Consider the following 21,418-nt stretch of genomic DNA (forward strand, 5'->3'; position numbering starts at 1 on the left):
AAGCTTCTAAAAACAGTAATGCAAACATGTGGCTTATATACTCCCACTAAGCGCTTTTGTAATTAGGCAAGTATTGGTGTATGGTGCTCATTCAGGGTCATGTACCACTGAGTGGCAAAGCCAGGATTCGAGAGCAGGTGTTATTCTAGACACTGCATTCTCAACTGTTAAGCTACTAGGTATAGGTTAAGGAGCTAGAGTGAGGCCTATCTTCATTGTTTTTCAAAAAATTTATGTATTCATATATATATCTATACACACACATGTGTATACATAAATTCATATATACACACACACACACACACATACAACATGTGTATTTTCCTCCTAGCTTCTTTTCTCCTTCTAAGCTCTTAGTTTCTTTTCTCCTTCTGAGCCTCTAGTATAATAATATACTCCTTCTGAGTAATATTTCCCTTTTTTTTTCCTCAGTGGAGACGACATTTTTTGAATAAATAAAGGCTGAAGTTTAGGGGAAAGGGCTCATTGTGCTGACCTCCAATGGCTTCACTGGCAGAAGGCACATAGACCCATATTCATTCTTACTGTCAAACCAACCAATGTTGAAAGCACTTCATGAGTGGATTTTATTAAAAAAGTAGATTCTAGTATTATATAACTTTTCTAATACACTAATTTAATGATTCAATATTTTCTTATTTGGTTAGATTAGTATACCTATTGTATGTTTTATGGATGGAATAGCTGTGTCATTTAAGAAAGTAATCATCTGAGACACATTTTCAAAATAGCTTTGCCCTTTCATAGACCGAAAATTTGTTGTGTTGAAATCCCCTTGTATTAATCTGTTTCCACACTGCTATAAAGAACTTCTCCAGAATGGGTAATTTATAAAGAAAAGATATTTAATTGACTCACAGTTCCAAATGGCTGGGGAGGCCTCAGGAAACTTACAATCATGGTGGAAGTTGAAAGAAATGCAAGGCACGTCTTACATGGCAGCAGGAAAGAGAAAGAGTGAGGTGGGAACTGCCAAACACTTTTACAGCATCTCACTCATGATCATGAGAACATCATGGGGGAAACCACTCCCACGATCCAGTCATCTTCCACCAGGTTACTCCCTCCACATGTGAGGATTACAATTCTAGGTGAGACTTGGGTGGGGACACAGAGTCAAACCATATCACCCCTCAACAAAGCAACAACTGGAAGAGATCCAGGCATTGTAAAATGTGGAAGAAGAAATATATTCTGTATTAGTGGGAGGTATTACATTAGGTATTAGAATGCTCAGTCTTGACTCCTCCTCATTATTCTAAGACAAAAGTATAGTCACACGAATTTATTTTTGAATATATATGTTAGTTATTAAAGTAATGAGTCAGACATTTTATCTAGGCTCACTTTCATCACTAATAAATGGTTAAAAGATGTGGGAAGTCAGTTTGAGATTATTTTTGTTCTCCCACCTAGTAATACTGAATGCAGAGAAAAATTTTTGAATTTAGGATTGTTTGTCATATGGAGCCTCAGGTAGGGATTTGTGAATCCCTCCCTTGCTATTCAAAGTGTGTTCCATAGAGTGGTAGCATGAACATCACCTGGGAGACGCTTAGACACTGCAAAATCTCTGGCCCCAAGCTAGATATGCAGAATCGGAATCTGCATTTAACCAAGACCCCCCCCCCCCAGTTACTAATATGTGTATTAATGTCTGAGAAGCACTGAAGTAAAGTGAAATCTGACGTCCTGTACAACAGAGACTTTTAAGAGCTGGTGATCATAGAAACAAAAACCTGAATTTTCTTTAGCGTGTTTTCACATTTGTAAAGAAATATGCAATCGGCCGGGCGCAGTGGCTCAAGCCTGTAATCCCAGCACTTTGGGAGGCCGAGACGGGCGGATCACGAGGTCAGGAGTTCGAGACCATCCTGGCTGACACGGTGAAACCCCGTCTCTACTAAAAAAAAATACAAAAACTTAGCCGGGCGAGGTGGCGTGCGCCTGTAGTCCCAGCTACTCGGGAGGCTGAGGCAGGAGAATGGCGTAAACCCGGGAGGCGGAGCTTGCAGTGAGCTGAGATCCGGCCAGTGCACTCCAGCCTGGGCGACAGAGCGAGACTCCATCTCAAAAAAAAAAAAAAAAAAAAAAAAAAAAAAAAAAAAGAAATATGCAATCTAAGCATTCTCCATTATATATTGTATGATGAATACAGATCAGCTTTGTTCCATTCTGAAGTATACATTGCATCATTAAGAGAAAAAAACTACACAAATGTCATAGGTAAAATCGATAAGCCTCTGAGTATATCCACTTACATTGGTGATAGCAATGACTTTACCATTGAAATGATGTTTATCCTAATTACTTGACTTTTCAACGGAGTGTTACAGAAGAATATAGTTGTATTGGGTTCACTGTCACCAACTTCCTCAAGGGGAATGGTATGTTGTCTCTTTGCTTCCATAACATATCACGACAAAATTATTGCCCTAGAACAGCCCAAATTTGTTATCTTATGGTTCCAGAAGGCACAAGTCTGAATGAGTCTCATTGGGTTAAAATAAATGTGTCAGCAGTTCTTTCCTTTTTAGCACCTCTAGAGAAGGTTTTGTTTCCTTGGCTTTTCCAACTTTTAGAGGCTACCCACAAAAACAAAAGCAAAATTTTTGCTACACTGACAAAATCTATCTTTGGGTCTCTGTTTGAGATATTCTGCCTTAAGTATCTTTTGTTTTTGTTTTATTTTTTTCATTTGAAGAATAAAGGAGGAGTTTTACCTGTGGCTATCAGATTTGGGGTTCTGCTCTATGACACTTTTAAGTCATTATGCAATTTCTTTATTTTTTTGCCAAGAAGTCTTGAGCATGATTACACTATGCATTTTCTTATTCTTTAAAGTATTTGTGGGGATAATCCTTCATTATTTGATTGACAAAAATGTATATGTTTATAGTGTGTAACATGATGATTGGATATATGTACACATTGTGGAACAGCTAAATCAAGCTAATAACATACCAGTTACCTCACATACTTACCTTGTGGTGAAAACATGTAAAATCCACTCTCTTAGCAATTTTCAAGTATCCAATACATGGTTATTAACTGTAGTCACCGTGTTGTACAATAGATCTCTTGAACTTATTCTTCCTGTCTAACTAAAATTTTGTATTCCTTGATCAACATCTACCCAATCTTCCACTGTTCCCTACCCTTGATAACTACCTTTCTACTCTCTGCTTCTATGAATTTGACTTTTTTTAGATTCCACATATGTGAGATTATGCAGTATTTGTCTTTCTGTGCCTGGCTTATTTCACTTAACATAAAGTCCTCAAGGTTCACCCATGTAGTTGCAAATGACAACATTATTTTTTCTTTGTCAAAGCTGAATGGTATTCCATTTTGTATATATGCCACATTTTCTTAATCCATTCATCTGTTGATAGACACTTAGGTTGACTCCATATCTTGGCTATTGTGAATAAGACTGCAGTGAGTGAACATGGGAGTGCAGATATATCTTCAAGACACTGATTTTATTTCCTTTGGCTATATATTGAGAAGTGGGATAGCTGGATCGTATATGGTAGGAATTCTATTTTTAATTTTTTAGGGACCTCATACTGTTTTCATAATTACTGTACTAATTTAAATCCCCACCAAAATTGTACAAGAGTTTCCTTTTCTTGGTGGGGATAAATTTATGCTTTCACATTTTCGTTATCTAAATACATGCGTGTTTCTATGTTGTTTCTACACTATATATGTGTGTGTTTATATAATGTTACCTACTTACCACTTGATGGTGTACTTTGAGGGATATCCCCCTAAACTCTAATGTGTGCCTAAATCTTTTTCCCCTAAATTTCTGCAGGTTGATGCAAAATCAGGAATGAGAGTTATAAGATAACCAATAGTCTATTTCTTTGTGTACTTCCCTCATTAGTAAGTTAAAATACAACCTACATTTTAAAGGTATTAACAAGACTGTGATTTGCAAGATTGTGAAATGTTAGTCGTCAATGGTTGTGGCAGTACAAACAGTCTCCAGTGAAAGGTAGAAGTGATTTACTTGCACTTTTTTTTTAGGGCTAGAAATGTACAAAGAAAAACAATTTATTGAAACAAAATTTACTCGATGAATATGAATGAATCCAGGTACTACTTAGCTCATTAGGAGATGCTATATATCACTGGTTATCAGTGCTATATATCACTGTCATATATTCTGTATGGATGGATGCATGTGGGATTGCATAAAAACAGAGCTAAAGGAAATCAGTCATTCAGTTGAGTCCCTATTTCTGTTTTTGTCATTCAGCTTGTTTATCTATTTGAAATTGATCTTTTTACTTTTTTTAGTATTTTTAATTTTTTTATTTTTAACTTTTGTGGGTACATAGTAGGTGTACACATTTATGGGGTACATGAGATATTTTGATGCAAGCATGCAGTGTATAATAATCACATCATGGAAAATGGCCTATCCATTTTTAAGCGTTTATTCTTTGTGTTACAAACAATTCAGTTATACTCTTTTAGTTATTCTTAAATATATCATTAAATTATTTTGACTATAGCCACCCCGTTGTGCTATCAAATACTAGGTATTTATTATTTCTGATATCTGAGGGTATGATTAGGTATTTATAGTTTTAGGTGTATATTATTTGAACACATTACCATGTGAATAAAGCAAGTGTCATTAAAGGCTAATACATTTTTATCATTGATTAAACATTCTGAGATCCAGTATATTTACTTGCTAATGCATTTGTTTGGTAGAAGCTCTCTTTAGAATTTAGTCATTAGGGATGTAGCTATAGACATATACGTCCCTTTGTACTTTCATATATTTATGTGGAGTATGTGTACATAAAATTTTCTTGCAATTTGTGTTCACGTCACTATGAATATGTTTTATGTAGCTGACAAAACCGAATATTAATTACATAATTTTAGGCGTGTCTTAAAGTGAGGTCAGTGAACAATTTCTTTGTGTCCTGAGAAAGTCGTATGATAAGTTTTTATTAAAATTCCTTTTGTTTCTATTTTCACCTAAGCAATATGGGTCAATTTTATCTCTAAAAAGAAAGATAAGAGATGTGTGCAATACATTTCAGTAAATTATAGCTTAATAAACAGACAATATACTTTCATAGTATTAGAATAAACAGATGTCTGTCACTAGACTTTATGTTTTGAAAATGCTGGAATTTATTTTTTGCAATATCTAAAAACGTTGGCAAGATGATTATAAAATAAAGTAAATAGAGAGCTGAAACCCCATCTCTACTAAAATACAAAAATTAGCCAGTCGTGGTGGCCACTGCCCGTAATCTTAGCTACTTAGAGGCTAAGGCAGGAGAATTGCTTGAACCCAGGAGGTGGAGGCTGCAGTGAACCGAGATCGTGCCATTGCACCTCAGCCTGGGCAACAAGAGTGAAGCTCCAGCTCAGAAAAAAGAAAAAAAAAAAGCTTTTTGTAATATTAAATTTACACTAAAAAATTCTGGAGTGGCTTCCATGCATATGTGGACACCATGCTATTTGTTGTGCTTAACTTTCACCTTCTCAAACGTTTTGAAAGATTAAACTCCTATTGCATAGGCAGGGGTCTCAGAATCAGTCTTCCTTTTGCCATCATAATATCATAATGTACATATCCTTCGTTTGAGGTTCACATATAAGTTGTGTAGGAGTGGATTGATGTACATTAAAAGAGTTATTCCCAGTACTGATGGCCAGTTGATGATATGTTAACTATTAACAAAAATAAACTTGATGTGGCACATTGCAGTTTATTAAGTATTTTAATGAAGATGACACATCATTTGAAGAAGAATAGGACAGGTTTTATATTCCCATTTTCCAGATGAAGGAACTGAGGTTCCAGAGGTCACTTATCTCTGCTAAAGTCACAAGACTAGCAAGTTATGAAGCTTAAGAGCTTAATAGGATGGAGGTATCCAAACTCCTAAAGCCTTCCCACTCCACCACTCCAAAAGGTCACCTGAATTTCTGCTTATAACAATGATGAAGTAACAGTAACAGGATTTCCTCTTTTATCTTAACTATTTAAACACAAACCAACAAACAAACAAAAAACAGAAAAAAATAGAAAATAATGAGTTTTAGACCTTTGACAAAAGGCAGCACAAGACCATGATTCTCTAGAGAAAGGAGACAAGATGAGCCCTATGAATGTCCCAATTTACTGCTTTGGGAAAGTTTCCAGACAATAGCTCAGGTAAAAGGAGCCCCAAAAGGCTAGAGGTCTCTCTGAGTTGAGAAGACATAGTTCAGAGTTCAGAAAGTACAAAGGTGCCTACAATTTGAGGAACAGTGTACTGGAGAGAACATTGCACAGTGAAGGAGAAAACTGCATATGGAGAGAGCTTCATAGATCTGTAGAGGGACCCTTCAAATTTCTGAATAATGATCAGTTCAAGTGTGTGATGAAACTCATGAGGACAGAGAAAGAACCACAATAAAGGAACAGGCAAATGAATCCTCAGAACTCATGCAGGACCAGGAATGGTTATGTTCCCACTAGCTAGATTGTAAAACATCATATTTCAAGAGACATTTAAGAAGGTCCTCACAAGGGTATTGCCTGAGTAATGGAGCAAATTAGATCTAGAATAAAGGCAATTCTAGATTTGCCTGACGAGAGCAAACCTCAAAAGAACCAAACCAATTCCTAGTAACTTAAATATATCCCCGAACAAAGGCAAACATATTGAAATACTACAAAAACAGACCATACCCAACGACAAGATTCATAATATCTGATGTTAAATGAAAAATCCCCAAGCATGCAAAGAAATAGGAAAATATACAACTCATATTCCAGTGAGAAGGCAATAAGAAAAACAGAATAAAAAAAGGGTGCCAAATTAGTAGAGAAGAATGTTTTTAAAAAACCAGCTATTTCTGCATTCCATATGTTCAATAAGGTAGAAGAAAGCACAACCAAGATGAGAACAAAATAGATTTTTTAAAAAGATCCACATTGATTGAAATTCTAGAGACAAAATATAGTATATGAAATGTCAAATGCACTGGATAATTTTAACAGCAGATTAGCTACTGCAGAAGAAAAACAATAGTGAACCTTAATACACACAAATAAAAAGTATTCAAAATGAAAAGTAGAGAGAAAAATAGGAGAAATAAATGAGTGGAGCAACAGTGAATTGTGAGCCAAAGTCATTCAACCTACCGTCCATATTTTGTGAGTCACACAAGGTGGGAAGTAGAAGAAAATTATCTAAAAACGAACAGTTGAAAATTTTACAAATTTGATGAAATCTACGAACCTACATACCAAGAAGCTCAACAAATCCCATGAATAAGAACGATGAAGAAAATGGCACCAAGGTATTTCATAATCTAATAATTGAAATTCATAGAAAAGAGAAAATCTTAAATGCAACCAGAGAAAATAACTGCACTTTAAGTATAGGAGAACAAATATGACAATGGTAGGATATATCTCACGGAAACAATGCAACACAAAAAACAATGGGGCAACATTCTTAATGTGCTGAAAGAAAAAAATGAGTTAACTTAGAATTTTATATATGAAAAAAGCAATATAAAAGTTCATCCACTAAGGCCGGGCGCGGTGGCTCAAGCCTGTAATCCCAGTACTTTGGGAGGCCGAGGCGGGTGGATCACGAAGTCAGGAGATCGAGACCATCCTGGCTAACATGGTGAAACCCCGTCTCTACTAAAAATACAAAAAACTAGCCGGGCGTGGTGGCGGGCGCCTGTAGTCCCAGCTACTCGGAGGCTGAGGCAGGAGAATGGCGTAAACCCGGGAGGCGGAGCTTGCAGTGAGCCGAGATCGCGCCACTGCACTCCAGCCTGGGTGACACAGCGAGACTCCGTCTCAAAAAAAAAAAAAAATAAAAAAAAAAATAAAAAAAAAAAAATAAAAGTTCATCCACTCATACCAAAGTATAAAATACATCACTAGCAGATATACACTATCAAAACTGTTAAAGGAAATCATCACACAGAAAAAAAATAATACCAAATTGAAATTTTATCGTGCATAATGGAAAGGAGAGTACTGGAAATAGTCAATACGTGGGGACAAATGAAAGATCTTTAAATTTAAAAAAACATTTTAAGCAATAACTGTCTAATTTTTACAATAACAACTTATTTGGGATTTAGTAGCATTTGTAAAAGCAAAATGTGTAGCAATAATAGCACAAAGGCCAGTAGAGGAGAAATAAAAGGATAATTTAGTGGATACGTAGAAAACTTGAAATCTATTACTTGAGGGTCACTTTAACAAAATATTAGTAGAAGAGCAAATTAAGCTCAAAACAAGGATAAAGAGGAAATGATAATGCTAAGAGCATAAATAATTGATATAGAAAATAGAAAAGCAATGAACAAAGGCAATGAAACCAAATGTTACATCTTAGAGAAAAAGAAAAAAGGCGAGAGGACGCAAATTGCCAATATCATAGTGAGGGAGAATGTATCGCAATAGACTGTACAGACATTAAACAGTATACCCACAAAGTTAACCTATATGACTATACATTCCATAACTTAAAGGAAATGTATCAATTTCTTAAAAGTTGGAAATTACTAAAATCAATTGTAAAAGAAAAACAGTAACTTAATATTTTATATTTAATAAGATAAATTGAATTTTTAATTAAAATCTTCCTTTAAAGAAATCTTCAGACCCAAGTTGCTTTACTCATTAATGCTACAAAGCATTTAAGAAAGACGTAATATCAAATCTACACAAAAGTTTTTTAGGAAATAGAAGTGGAGATAATACTTTGCAACTCATTTGAGCACTTACTATGTCCAAGGCATTGTTTTGGAAGCTGGTTAATAAAAAAGATGAAAATTTGCTTCCTGTAATACAGAAGCTTATAGTATGTGAGACAAAGAGAAGGAACTCTCTCTCTCTGCCATGCTCTTAGGTCTGCCTGATTGGTTAAGGCAGAGCAAAGCAGATTATCGTGCATTGTATAGACAGTTGAGGATAAAACTTTCTCTGTAACATCAGCAGAGGTGAACTTGACCCACTGGTGTCCCTTTGTCTATCACTGATACACAAAAATTGACATATTGACCTGGGAGTGGAATACCAAAGTTTGTTTGATCCAAGAGTCCCCAACCTCTACAACAACTCTTTCTTTCTTCCAACGGAAGTCCCGCTTGCTCTGTGTTGTTAAGAGTAATTTAATATTTCATCTAATGTTTTTATTTGCCTTATTTGCTAAGTATTAAGCAAAAGATGGCAGTTGTTTTGTTTACTAAATAATTAGTGCCATAAATTTTACTTCACCACAACCATATATCCACATGGTCAGGGGGGTGGATTTTAATCCAACTTTCTATTCCACTACTGCTCAGCTCATAATGTGTGAAACAAAATAGCCATTTTAACTACTATAGATTATCACTAGAGTAAAAGGGCACAGTAGTAATCCTTCACATATATCATTCATCCAGCAAATTCAAGAAAATAAGTGTTACAAAATCTACAAGGTAAGGTCCAAATGATAGAGTCATGAGTGAACCTCTTAGGCCTTTCCAGAAAATTCTGGTCTTCTACCAGATTAGAAAAAACAAACTAATGAAAAACAACAAAACCCGGCAAATTAGGGGTGAGAGGGAATTGCTAAAGGGAAGCCCAATGACAGCATGACAAACGATGACAGACAAGGAGAGTAAAAGAGAAACTATAAAAAGGATATGCAGGAGTTTAATGTGTTTTAATGAAGAGACAGACATCGTATCACAATTATTAGAACACCATTTATTAAATTATGTTTATAATGATGACCCAGTCTTATAAAAAAAAGACTTTATTTCTCTACTCCCTGTTTAAAAACTCAAGAGAGTGAATATGGTAGCTCAAAAATATTTTCATCTAAGATGAAAACTTATGAAAAGTAAAGTTTTATTGCTCAAAAGAGTATACACTTTAGCTTTCCAGAATGACTGATTTCTCAAAATATCTTAGAAGTGGAAGTATAGTGGCAACTGGAGAATCTTCATACGTCTTCATACCAAATTATGCAGAACAGCTAGGGACTATACAATTAAACATTAAGGATTTATTTTTATGGCCAAGAAAATTAAAATGCCAAGAAAAAATGCCTAGAAATATATTATTGCTATTGTCTTTTATTTTTTTATTTTTTTATTTTTTTTAAATTTATTTATTATTATTATACTTTAAGTTGTAGGGTACATGTGCATAACGTGCAGGTTTGTTACATATGTATACTTGTGCCATGTTGCTGTGCTGCACCCATCAACTCGTCAGCACCCATCAACTCGTCATTTACATCAGGTATAACTCCCAATGCAATCCCTCCCCCCCCCCCATGATAGGCCCCTGTGTGTGATGTTCCCCTTCCTGAGTCCAAGTGATGTCATTGTTCAGTTCCCACCTATGAGTGAGAACATGTGGTGTTTGGTTTTCTGTTCTTGTGATAGTTTGCTAAGAATGATGGTTTCCAGCTGCATCCATGTCCCTACAAAGGACACAAACTCATCCTTTTTGATGGCTGCATAGTATTCCATGGTGTAAATGTGCCACATTTTCTTAATCCAATCTGTCACTGATGGATATTTGGGTTGATTCCAAGTCTTTGCTATTGTGAATAGTGCTGCAATAAACATACGTGTGCATGTGTCTTTATAGCAGCATGATTTACAATCCTTTGGGTATATCCCCAGTAATGGGATGGCTGGGTCATATGGTACATCTAGTTCTAGATCCTTGAGGAATCGCCATACTGTTTTCCATAATGGTTGAACTAGTTTACAATCCCACCAACAGTGTAAAAGTGTTCCTATTTCTCCACATCCTCTCCAGCACCTGTTGTTTCCTGACTTTTTAATGATCGCCATTCTAACTGGTGTGAGATGGTATCTCATTGTGGTTTTGATTTGCATTTCTCTGATGGCCAGTGATGATGAGCATTTTTTCATGTGTCTCTTGGCTGTATGAATGTCTTCTTTTGAGAAATGTCTGTTCATATCCTTTGCCCACTTTTTGATGGGGTTGTTTGTTTTTTCCTTGTAAATTTGTTTGAGTTCTTCGTAGGTTCTGGATATTAGCCCTTTGTCAGATGAGTAGATTGCAAAAATTTTCTCCCATTCTGTAGGTTGCCTGTTCACTCTGATGGTAGTTTCCTTTGCTGTGCAGAAGCTCTTTAGTTTAATCAGATCCCATTTGTCAATTTTGGCTTTTGCTGCCGTTGCTTTTGGTGTTTTAGACATGAAGTCTTTGCCCATGCCTATGTCCTGAATGGTACTACCTAGGTTTTCCTCTAGGGTTTTTATGGTATTAGGTCTAACATTTAAGTCTCTAATCCATCTTGAATTAATTTTCGTATAAGGAGTAAGGAAAGGATCCAGTTTCAGCTTTCTACTTATGGCTAGCCAATTTTCCCAGCACCATTTATTAAATAGGGAATCCTTTCCCCATTTCTTGTTTCTCTCAGGTTTGTCAAAGATCAGATGGCTGTAGATGTGTGGTATTATTTCTGAGGACTCTGTTCTGTTCCATTGGTCTATATCTCTGTTTTGGTACCAGTACCATGCTGTTTTGGTTACTGTAGCCTTGTAGTATAGTTTGAAGTCAGGTAGCGTGATGCCTCCAGCTTTGTTCTTTTGACTTAGGATTGTCTTGGAGATGCGGGCTCTTTTTTGGTTCCATATGAACTTTAAAGCAGTTTTTTCCAATTCTGTGAAGAAACTCATTGGTAGCTTGATGGGGATGGCATTGAATCTATAAATTACCTTGGGCAGTATGGCCATTTTCACGATATTGATTCTTCCTATCCATGAGCATGGTATGTTCTTCCATTGGTTTGTGTCCTCTTTTATTTCACTGAGCAGTGGTTTGTAGTTCTCCTTGAAGAGGTCCTTTACATCCCTTGTAAGTTGGATTCCTAGGTATTTGATTCTCTTTGAAGCAATTGTGAATGGAAGTTCATTCCTGATTTGGCTCTCTGTCTGTTACTGGTGTATAAGAATGCTTGTGATTTTTTTTTTTTTTGAGACGGAGTCTCGCTCTGTCGCCCAGGCTGGAGTGTAGTGGCCGGATCTCAGCTCACTGCAAGCTCTGCCTCCCGGGTTCACGCCATTCTCCTGCCTCAGCCTCCTGAGTAGCTGGGACTACAGGCGCCCGCCACCTCGCCCGGCTAGTTTTTTTGTATTTTGCACATTAATTTTGTATCCTGAGACTTTGCTGAAGTTGCTTATCAGCTTAAGGAGATTTTGGGCTGAGACAATGGGGTTTTCTAAATATACAATCGTGTCATCTGCAAACAGGGACAGTTTGACTTCTTCTTTTCCTAACTGAATACCCTTGATTTCTTTCTCTTGCCTAATTGCCCTCGCCAGAACTTCCAACACTATGTTGAATAGGAGTGGTGAGAGAGGGCATCCCTGTCTTGTGCCAGTTTTCAAAGGGAATTTTTCCCGTTTTTGCCCATTCAGTATGATATTGTCTGTGGGTTTGTCATAAATAGCTCTTATGATTTTGAGGTACGTTCCATCAATGCCGAATTTATTGAGCGTTTTTAGCATGAAGGGCTGTTGAATTTTGTCAAAAGCCTTTTCTGCATCTATTGAGATAATCATGTGGTTCTTGTCTTTGGTTCTGTTTATATGCTGGATTATGTTTATTTATTTGCGAATGTTGAACCAGTCTTGCATCCCAGGGATGAAGCCCACTTGATCATGGTGGATAAGCTTTTTGATGTGTTGCTGAATCCGGTTTGCCAGTATTTTATTGAGGATTTTTGCATCGATGTTCATCAGGGATATTGGTCTAAAATTCTCTTTTTTTGTTGTGTCTCTGCCAGGCTTTGGTATCAGGATGATGTTGGCCTCATAAAATGAGTTAGGGAGGATTCCCTCTTTTTCTATTGATTGGAATAGTTTCAGAAGGAATGGTACCAACTCCTCCTTGTACCTCTGGTAGAATTCAGCTGTGAATCCATCTGGTCCTGGACTTTTTTTGGTTGGCAGGCTGTTAATTATTGCCTCAATTTCAGAGCCTGCTATTGGTCTATTCAGGGATTCAACTTCTTCCTGGTTTAGTCTTGGAAGAGTGTAAGTGTCCAGGAAATCATCCATTTCTTCTAGATTTTCCAGTTTATTTGCGTAGAGGTGTTTATAGTATTCTCTGATGGTAGTTTGTATTTCTGTGGGGTCGGTGGTGATATCCCCTTTATCATTTTTAATTGCGTCGATTTGATTCTTCTCTCTTTTCTTCTTTATTAGTCTTGCTAGTGGTCTGTCAATTTTGTTGATCTTTTCAAAAAACCAACTCCTGGATTCATTGATTTTTTGGAGAGTTTTTTGTGTCTCTATCTCCTTCAGTTCTGCTCTGATCTTAGTTATTTCTAGCCTTCTGCTAGCTTTCGAATGTGTTTGCTCTTGCTTCTCTAGTTCTTTTAATTGTGATGTTAGAGTGTCAATTTTAGATCTTTCCTGCTTTCTCTTGTGGGCATTTAGTGCTATAAATTTCCCTCTACACACTGCTTTAAATGTGTCCCAGAGATTCTGGTATGTTGTATCTTTGTTCTCATTGGTTTCAAAGAACATCTTTATTTCTGCCTTCATTTTGTTATGTACCCAGTAGTCATTCAGGAGCAGGTTGTTCAGTTTCCATGTAGTTGAGCGGTTTTGATTGAGTTTCTTAGTCCTGAGTTCTAGTTTGATTGCACTGTGGTCTGAGAGAGAGTTTGTTATAATTTCTGTTCTTGTACATTTGCTGAGGAGTGCTTTACTTCCAGTTACGTGGTCGATTTTGGAGTAAGTACGATGTGGTGCTGAGAAGAATGTATATTCTGTTGATTTGGGGTGGAGAGTTCTATAGATGTCTATTAGGTCTGCTTGCTGCAGAGATGAGTTCAATTCCTGGATATCCTTGTTAACTTTCTGTCTCGTTGATCTGTCTAATGTTGACAGTGGAGTGTTGAAGTCTCCCATTAGTATCGTATGGGAGTCTAAGTCTCTTTGTAAGTCTCTAAGGACTTGCTTTATGAATCTGGGTGCTCCTGTATTGGGTGCATATATATTTAGGATAGTTAGCTCTTCCTGTTGAATTGATCCCTTTACCATTATGTAATGGCCTTCTTTGTCTCTTTTGATCTTTGATGGTTTAAAGTCTCTTTTATCAGAGACTAGTATTGCAACCCCTGCTTTCTTTTGTTCTCCATTTGCTTGGTAAATCTTCCTCCATCCCTTTATTTTGAGCCTATGTATGTCTCTGCGTGTGAGATGGGTCTCCTGAATACAGCAGACTGATGGGTCTTGACTCTTTATCCAGTTTGCCAGTCTGTGTCTTTCAATTGGAGCATTTAGTCCATTTACATTTAAGGTTAAGATTGTTATGTGTGAACTTGATCCTGCCATTATGATATTAACTGGTTATTTTGCTCGTTAGTTGATGCAGTTTCTTCCTAGCCTCGATGGTCTTTACATTTTGGCATGTTTTTGCAATGGCTGGTACTGGTTGTTCCTTTCCATGTTGAGTGCTTCCTTCAGGGTCTCTTGTAAGGCAGGCCTAGTGGTGACAAAATCTCTAAGCATTTGCTTATCTGTAAAGGATTTTATTTCTCCTTCACTTACGAAACTTAGTTTGGCTGGATATGAAATTCTGGTTTTAAAATTCTTTTCTCTAAGAATGTTGAATATTGGCCCCCACTCTCTTCTGGCTTGGAGAGTTTCTGCCGAGAGATCTGCTGTTAGTCTGATGGGCTTCCCTTTGTGGGTAACCCGACCTTTCTCTCTGGCTGCTCTTAAGATTTTTTCCTTCATTTCAACTTTGGTGAATCTGGCAATGATGTGTCTTGGAGTTGCTCTTCTCGAGGAGTATCTTTGTGGCGTTCTCTGTATTTCCTGGATTTGAATGTTGGCCTGCCCTACTAGGTTGGGGAAGTTCTCCTGGATGATATCCCGAAGAGTGTTTTCCAACTTGGTTCCATTTTCCACCTCACTTTCAAGGCACCCCAATCAGACATAGATTTGGTCTTTTTACATAATCCCATACTTCTTGCAGGCTTTGTTCATTTCTTTTTCTTCTTTTTTCTTTTGGTTTCTCTTCTCGCTTCATTTCATTCATTTGATCCTCAATCGCAGATACTCTTTCTTCCAGTTGATCGAGTCGGTTACTGAAGCTTGTGCATTTGTCATGTATTTCTCGTGTCATGGTTTTCATCTCTTTCATTTCGTTTATGACCTTCTCTGCATTAATTACTCTAGCCATCAATTCTTCCACTTTGTTTTCAAGATTTTTAGTTTCTTTGCGCTGGGTACGTAATTCCTCCTTTAGCTCTGAGAAATTTGATGGACTGAAGCCTTCTTCTCTCATTTCGTCAAAGTCATTCTCCGTCCAGCTTTGATCCGTTGCTGGCGATGAGCTGCGCTCCTTTGCTGGGGGAGATGCGCTCTTATTTTTTGAATTTCCAGCTTTTCTGCCCTGCTTTTTCCCCATCTTTGTGGTTTTATCTGCCTCTGGTCTTTGATGATGGTGATGTACTGATGGGGTTTTGGTGTAGGTGTCCTTCCTGTTTGATAGTTTTCCTTCTAACAGTCAGGACCCTCAGCTGTAGGTCTGTTGGAGATTGCTTGAGGTCCACTCCAGACCCTGTTTGCCTGGGTATCAGCAGCAGAGGCTGCAGAAGATAGAATATTTCTGAACAGTGAGTGTACCTGTCTGATTCTTGCTTTGGAAGCTTCCTCTCAGGCGTGTACTCCACTCTGTGAGGTGTGGGGTGTCAGACTGCCCCTAGTGGGGGATGTCTCCCAGTTAGGCTACTCAGGGGTTAGGGACCCACTTGAGCAGGGAGTCTGTCCCTTCTCAGCTCTCAACCTCCGTGTTGGGAGATCCACTGCTCTCTTCAAAGCTGTCAGACAGAGTCGTTTGTGTCTGCAGAAGTTTCGGCTGCGTTTGTTATTGCCCTGTCCCCAGAGGTGGAGTCTACAGAGACAGGCAGGTTTCCTTGAGCTGCTGTGAGCTCCACGCAGTTCGAGCTTCCCAGCAGCTTTGTTTACCTACTTAAGCCTCAGCAATGGTGGGCGCCCCTACCCCAGCCTTGCTGCTGCCTTGCCAGTAGATCACAGACTGCTGTGCTATCAATGAGGGAGGCTCCGTGGGTGTGGGACCCTCCTGGCCAGGTGTGGGATATGATCTCCTGGTGTGCCTGTTTGCTTAACGCGCAATATTGGGGTGGGAGTTACCCGATTTTCCAGGTGTTGTGTGTCTCAGTTCCCCTGGCTAGGAAAAGGGATTCCCTTCCCCCTTGCGCTTCCCAGGTGAGGCAATGCCTCGCCCTGCTTCAGCTCTCACTGGTCGGGCTGCAGCAGCTGTCCAGCACCGATCGTCCGGCACTCCCCAGTGAGATGAACCCAGTACCTCAGTTGAAAATGCAGAAATCACCGGTCTTCTGTGTCGCTCGCGCTGGGAGTTGGAGACTGGAGCTGTTCCTATTCGGCCATCTTGCTCCGCCCCTCGTCTTTTATTTTCTTCAAAACATTTCTAATATTTAATTTATTCAAAAGTGTAGTTATTTGTATTTTCATATATAAAAGCTTCTGAGAAAGAAAACCGGTTGTGTGTGTGTGTGTGTGTGTGTTTTAGATTTTAAACCAGTAATATCAACCCAAAAGTATTGATCTTCAGTAATAAATATAGCTTTAATTTTATAATATAGCTTTAATTTGACTTAAAGTTCCTTAAAGTTTAGTTTGATCTAAATTTTAAAAATGCATTGCTAGACTTCCAATTCTGACCAAGATGTAGTAAGCCCACTATAACCTTCTCTCCTGATTATTACAGCTACAATCACTGGACAAAATTTTAAAAGAAACTCCCTCAGAATTCCTAAAAGTAAACAAAAGCAGGCAGATTGAGGATGGCAGTCAGAATTTGAAGTGACCATATATGGGTGAGTTTCCCAGTCTTCCCCCATTTCTCTTAAGTCTTCGACCCAAGGCTGGATCCATCTCATGAAACTATGGAGTGGTACATTGCAGGCTAAAACTGCAATAACAGCCGGCAGTCCCAACAGTGTGAAAGTAAATCCTGAGTCAGTTTCAGTCTCTGTCTCTCACTTCCACTTTTCTGTCAATGGTGGCTACAGTTGCAGAGCTATGCTGCAGTGACAATAGAACAACTAAAATAAACTCTAACGGAAACCCTATATTTCTGTCTAGAGGACCAGGAAAAGTGGCCCTTGCAGGCTGTACAGTGAGTGGAGAATCATGGAGAGGAAAGAGTTGAGGAAGGGGATCCTTTAATACTGGGCATCAACCTGTAGAAAGCTTAAGCTCATCCTTGAGTTGCTCATGGGTGGGACAGATTCAAAATAGATAGCAAAGGCTTTGGAAATAGAATTGACATTGAAACCACCACCCAAATGGTACTAGTGTGAGGACAGACCTAAAATAACACAGCAAAGGATTTCAAAACTGAAATGACTTGCTGACAGAAGTTAAAAAAATATATATATTTGCAGTTGAATCTGACATAGTTGATTGCCTGTTAACTGTATTTTGCCAAAACAACATTCTCAAGAGGTTGCCAACAAATAATATTCAAAATACCCAAAATAGAATTTAAACTTACTCAACAGGAGTTGACAACACCTATAATGACCCAGATGTTGGCATTGTATCAAAAGGTGTTAAAACAGCTACTATAACTACGCTCCCTTAGATGAAAATAAACATCTTGAAAAAGAGTAAGCTGTGAGAATTTCTCAGCAGAGTAATAGAGCCTACAAAATAATACTAAATGGAAATTATAGAGTTGAAAATTCATTATCTGAAATTTTTTAAAGGCACCATCTGTGCTCAGTAGCAGAATGGTGAAGACAGTGGAAACAGTCAGTGAACATTAAGATAAATCAACACAAATTATTTAATCTGATGAACAGAGAGGAAAAAAATATGTAGAAATGTGAACAGAACCTCAAGTCCTATGGGATGATATAAAAATAGTATTCATGTCACTGAAATCCCAGAAGGACAGGAGAGAGATTGGCGTAGAAAAAAATATTTGAAGAAATAATGGCTGAAAACTTCCCAAATTTTACAAAAGATGAAAATTTACAGATTCAAGATCAAGGAGCTTGGAATAATATAAAATCAAATAAAATTATGCCTAGGCACTTAGTAATCCAACTGCTGAAAGCCAGAGGTAACAAAAAATGTTGAAAATAGCCATAGAAAAACAGCATATACATAGGAAAACAAGGATATGAATGACTGAATTTTTCTCATGAGAAATCATGGAGAGATGTAAAACAGTGGAAAAACATCTTTTTTTTTTTTTTTTTTTTTTTTTTTTTTTTTTTTTTGAGATGGAGTCTCGCTCTGTCGCCCAGGCTGGAGTGCAGTGGCGCAATCTCGGCTCACTGCAAGCTCCGCCTCCCGGGTTCACGCCATTCTCCTGCCTCAGCCTCCCGAGTAGCTGGGACTACAGGCGCCCGCCCCTGCGCCCGGCTAATTTTTTCTATTTTTAGTAGAGACGGGGTTTCACCATGGTCTCGATCTCCTGACCTTGTGATCCGCCCACCTCGGCCTCCCAAAGTGCTGGGATTACAGGCGTGAGCCACCACGCCCGGCCAAAACATCTTTAAATAAAAAAAAAAGTCAACCCAGATTCCTATAGTCCATGAAAATATGTATCAGAAATGATGACATAAAGACATTCTCAGATTTTAAAATCCTAAGAAAAATTTTCACAAACAGATCTATTCTTAAAAATGTTAAAGTAAGTTATTCAGGCTGAATGGAAATGATAGCAGGAGAAAATTTGAGTTTCAGGAGCAAAAATAGGATCAAACTAAATGGTAAATTCTGGGTAAATATTGTTCTATTTTTGTCTTCTTAAGTTCCTTAAAATATGTATGACAGTTGAAAGTAAAAACGATAACATTGTGTATCAGGGTTTCTAATACATAGAGATGTACTTTGTATGATGACTAAAACACAAAGAGGGGAGGGAAAAGGGACCTAGATAGTTGTCATTGAGGTTGTAAAATATTAACTGTGTAAAAAGAAAAAATGGATATATACGTTGTAATCCTTAAAACAATCACTTAATATATGTAATATATGCAAAAAATTAGCAAAAAAGAAAAAAATTAAAACAGAATACCAAAAAGTATTCAGATAGTCCAAAAGAAGTGGAAAAAAAGAGATCAATATCAGAGGGACAAACAGAAAACAACAAATAAAAAGGTATACCTATATCCTACCTTATCAGTAATTACATTAAATGTAGCGGTATAAAGAACCTAATTAAAAGACATTGTCATATTGGATCAAATAACCAAACTATATGTTTTATAAAAGAAATACATTTTATATACAAAGACATAGGGTAAAATACAATATAGAAAGTGATATACTATGGTACAGCAATCAAAACAAAGCTGGAGTATATATATTGGTGTCTGGCAAAGTAGAATGCAGAGCAAAAACTAGTACCAGGAATAAAGAGAGGCATTACATAACTAAAGAATAAAGAGTCAATTTGCCAAAAAGATGTAACAATACTACATGTATATGTGCCTAACAACAGATCTTCAAAACACATAAAGCAAAAAGTTGGCTAGGCCTGGTGGCTAACACCAGTAATCCTAGCACTTTGGGAGGCCAAGGAGGGCAGATCACTTGAGGCCAGGAGTTCAAGACCAGCCTGGCCAACATGGTGAAACACCATCTCTACTAAAAATACAAAAATCAGCTAGGTGTGTTGATGTATGCCTATAATCCCAGCTACTCAGGAGGCATGAGAATTGCTTGAACCCAGGAAATGGAAGTTGCAGAGAGCCAAGTTTGTGCCACTGCACTCCAGCCTGCGTGATGGAGTGAGACTATGTTTCAAACAAACAAACAAACAAACAAACAAACACCTAAAGCAAAAACTTCCAGAACTGAAAATAAAAATAGACAAATCCATAGTTATAGATGGAGATTACACCATTTCTCTTTTAGTAATTGATAGAAAAAGTTGTGAAGAAGTCAGTAAGGATGTAGAAAACCTGAAAAATAATATCAAACAACATGACCTAATTGACATTTTTAGAAATGACCACCCAACAGCAGAATATACATTCCTTTCAAGTGTTCATGGAACAGTCACCAAGAGAAATCATTTTCTGAGACATAAAACACAATTTAAAAAAAATTAAAGAATTGACATGATGAAAAGTATGTTCTCTAATCATAATGAAATTACACTAAAAATTAATAATAGAAAGATATCTGGAAATGCCCTAAATATTTTAATTAAACAATAAACAAGAGAAATTGGAAAATATTTTGAACTGAATGATAATTAAAATATACTTTATCAGAATTTTTAGAATGTAACCAAAGCAATACTTAGAAGTAAATTTAACATTAATTGCTTGTATTTAGAAAAGAAGAAAGGTCTCAGATAAACAGTATAAGCTTCCATCTCAAGGAACTAGGAAAAGAAACGTAAATTAAATCCAAACAAAGCCAAATGAAGAGGCTAGTAAATATAAGATCAGATCAACTTCACTGATCATCAGAGGAATACAAATAAAACTGCAGTGAGATACCATTTCACGCCAGTCAAAATGGCTATTTTTAAAAATTCAAAAAATAACAGATATTGGTGAGAATGTGGAGAAGATGAGACAATTACATGCTATTGGTAGGAATGTAAGTAAATTAGTTGAACCTCTGATATAGTTTGGCTGTGTCCCCATGAAAATCTCATCTTGAATTACAGTTCCCATAATCCCCATGTGTTGTGGGAGGGACCCTGTGGGAGGTAATTGAATCATGGGGTGGTATCCCCCATGCTATTTTCATGATAGTGAGCAAACTATCACAAGATCTGATGGTCTTCTAAGGAACTTCCCTCTTCACTTGGTTCTCATTCTTTTATTTCTTGCCATCATGTGAAGAAGGACATGTTTGCTTCCCCTCTGTCATGACTGTAAGTTTTGAGGCCTCCCCAGTCATGTGGAATTGAGTCACTTAAAACTCTTTCATTAATAAATTACCCAGTCTCAAGCAATTCTTTATAGCAGCATGAGAACAGACTAATACAGTAAACTGGTACTGCAAGTGGGGCACTGCTATAAGGATACCCAAAAATGTGGAAGCAACTTTGGAACTGAGTAACAAGCAGAGGTTGGAACAGTTTGCATGGCTCGAAGAAGACGGGAAAATGTGAGAAAATTTGTAACTTCCTAGAGACTTGGAGGGCTCAGAAGACAGAAAGATGTAGGGAAGTTTGGAACTTCCTAGAGACTTGTCAAATGGCTTTGACCAAAATGCTGATAGTGATATGGACAATGAAGTCCAGGCTGAGGTGGTCTCAGATGAAGATGAGAAACTAGTTGGAAACTGGGGTAAAGGTAGCTCTTGCTATACAAAAAGACTGGTG

General features: G+C 37.4%; 1 protein-coding gene across 3 annotated transcripts in view; it reads left to right on the plus strand.

Moving 5' to 3' along the window:
- Positions 1–21,418, plus strand: part of LOC105483643 (highly divergent homeobox) — a 198,947-nt gene that overhangs the window by 4,492 nt on the left and 173,037 nt on the right. Inside the window, exon 2 of one of the 3 annotated variants that reach the window (XM_024793345.2) lies at positions 16,823–16,931. The exons of the other annotated variants lie outside the window; for them this stretch is intronic. The gene's annotated coding sequence lies outside the window, so the exon portion shown is untranslated. The remainder of the gene's footprint in view (positions 1–16,822; positions 16,932–21,418) is intronic. 3 annotated transcript variants of the gene reach the window in all.

Source organism: Macaca nemestrina, chromosome X (assembly GCF_043159975.1).
Source record: "Macaca nemestrina isolate mMacNem1 chromosome X, mMacNem.hap1, whole genome shotgun sequence".
NCBI classification, from domain to species: Eukaryota; Metazoa; Chordata; class Mammalia; order Primates; family Cercopithecidae; genus Macaca; species Macaca nemestrina.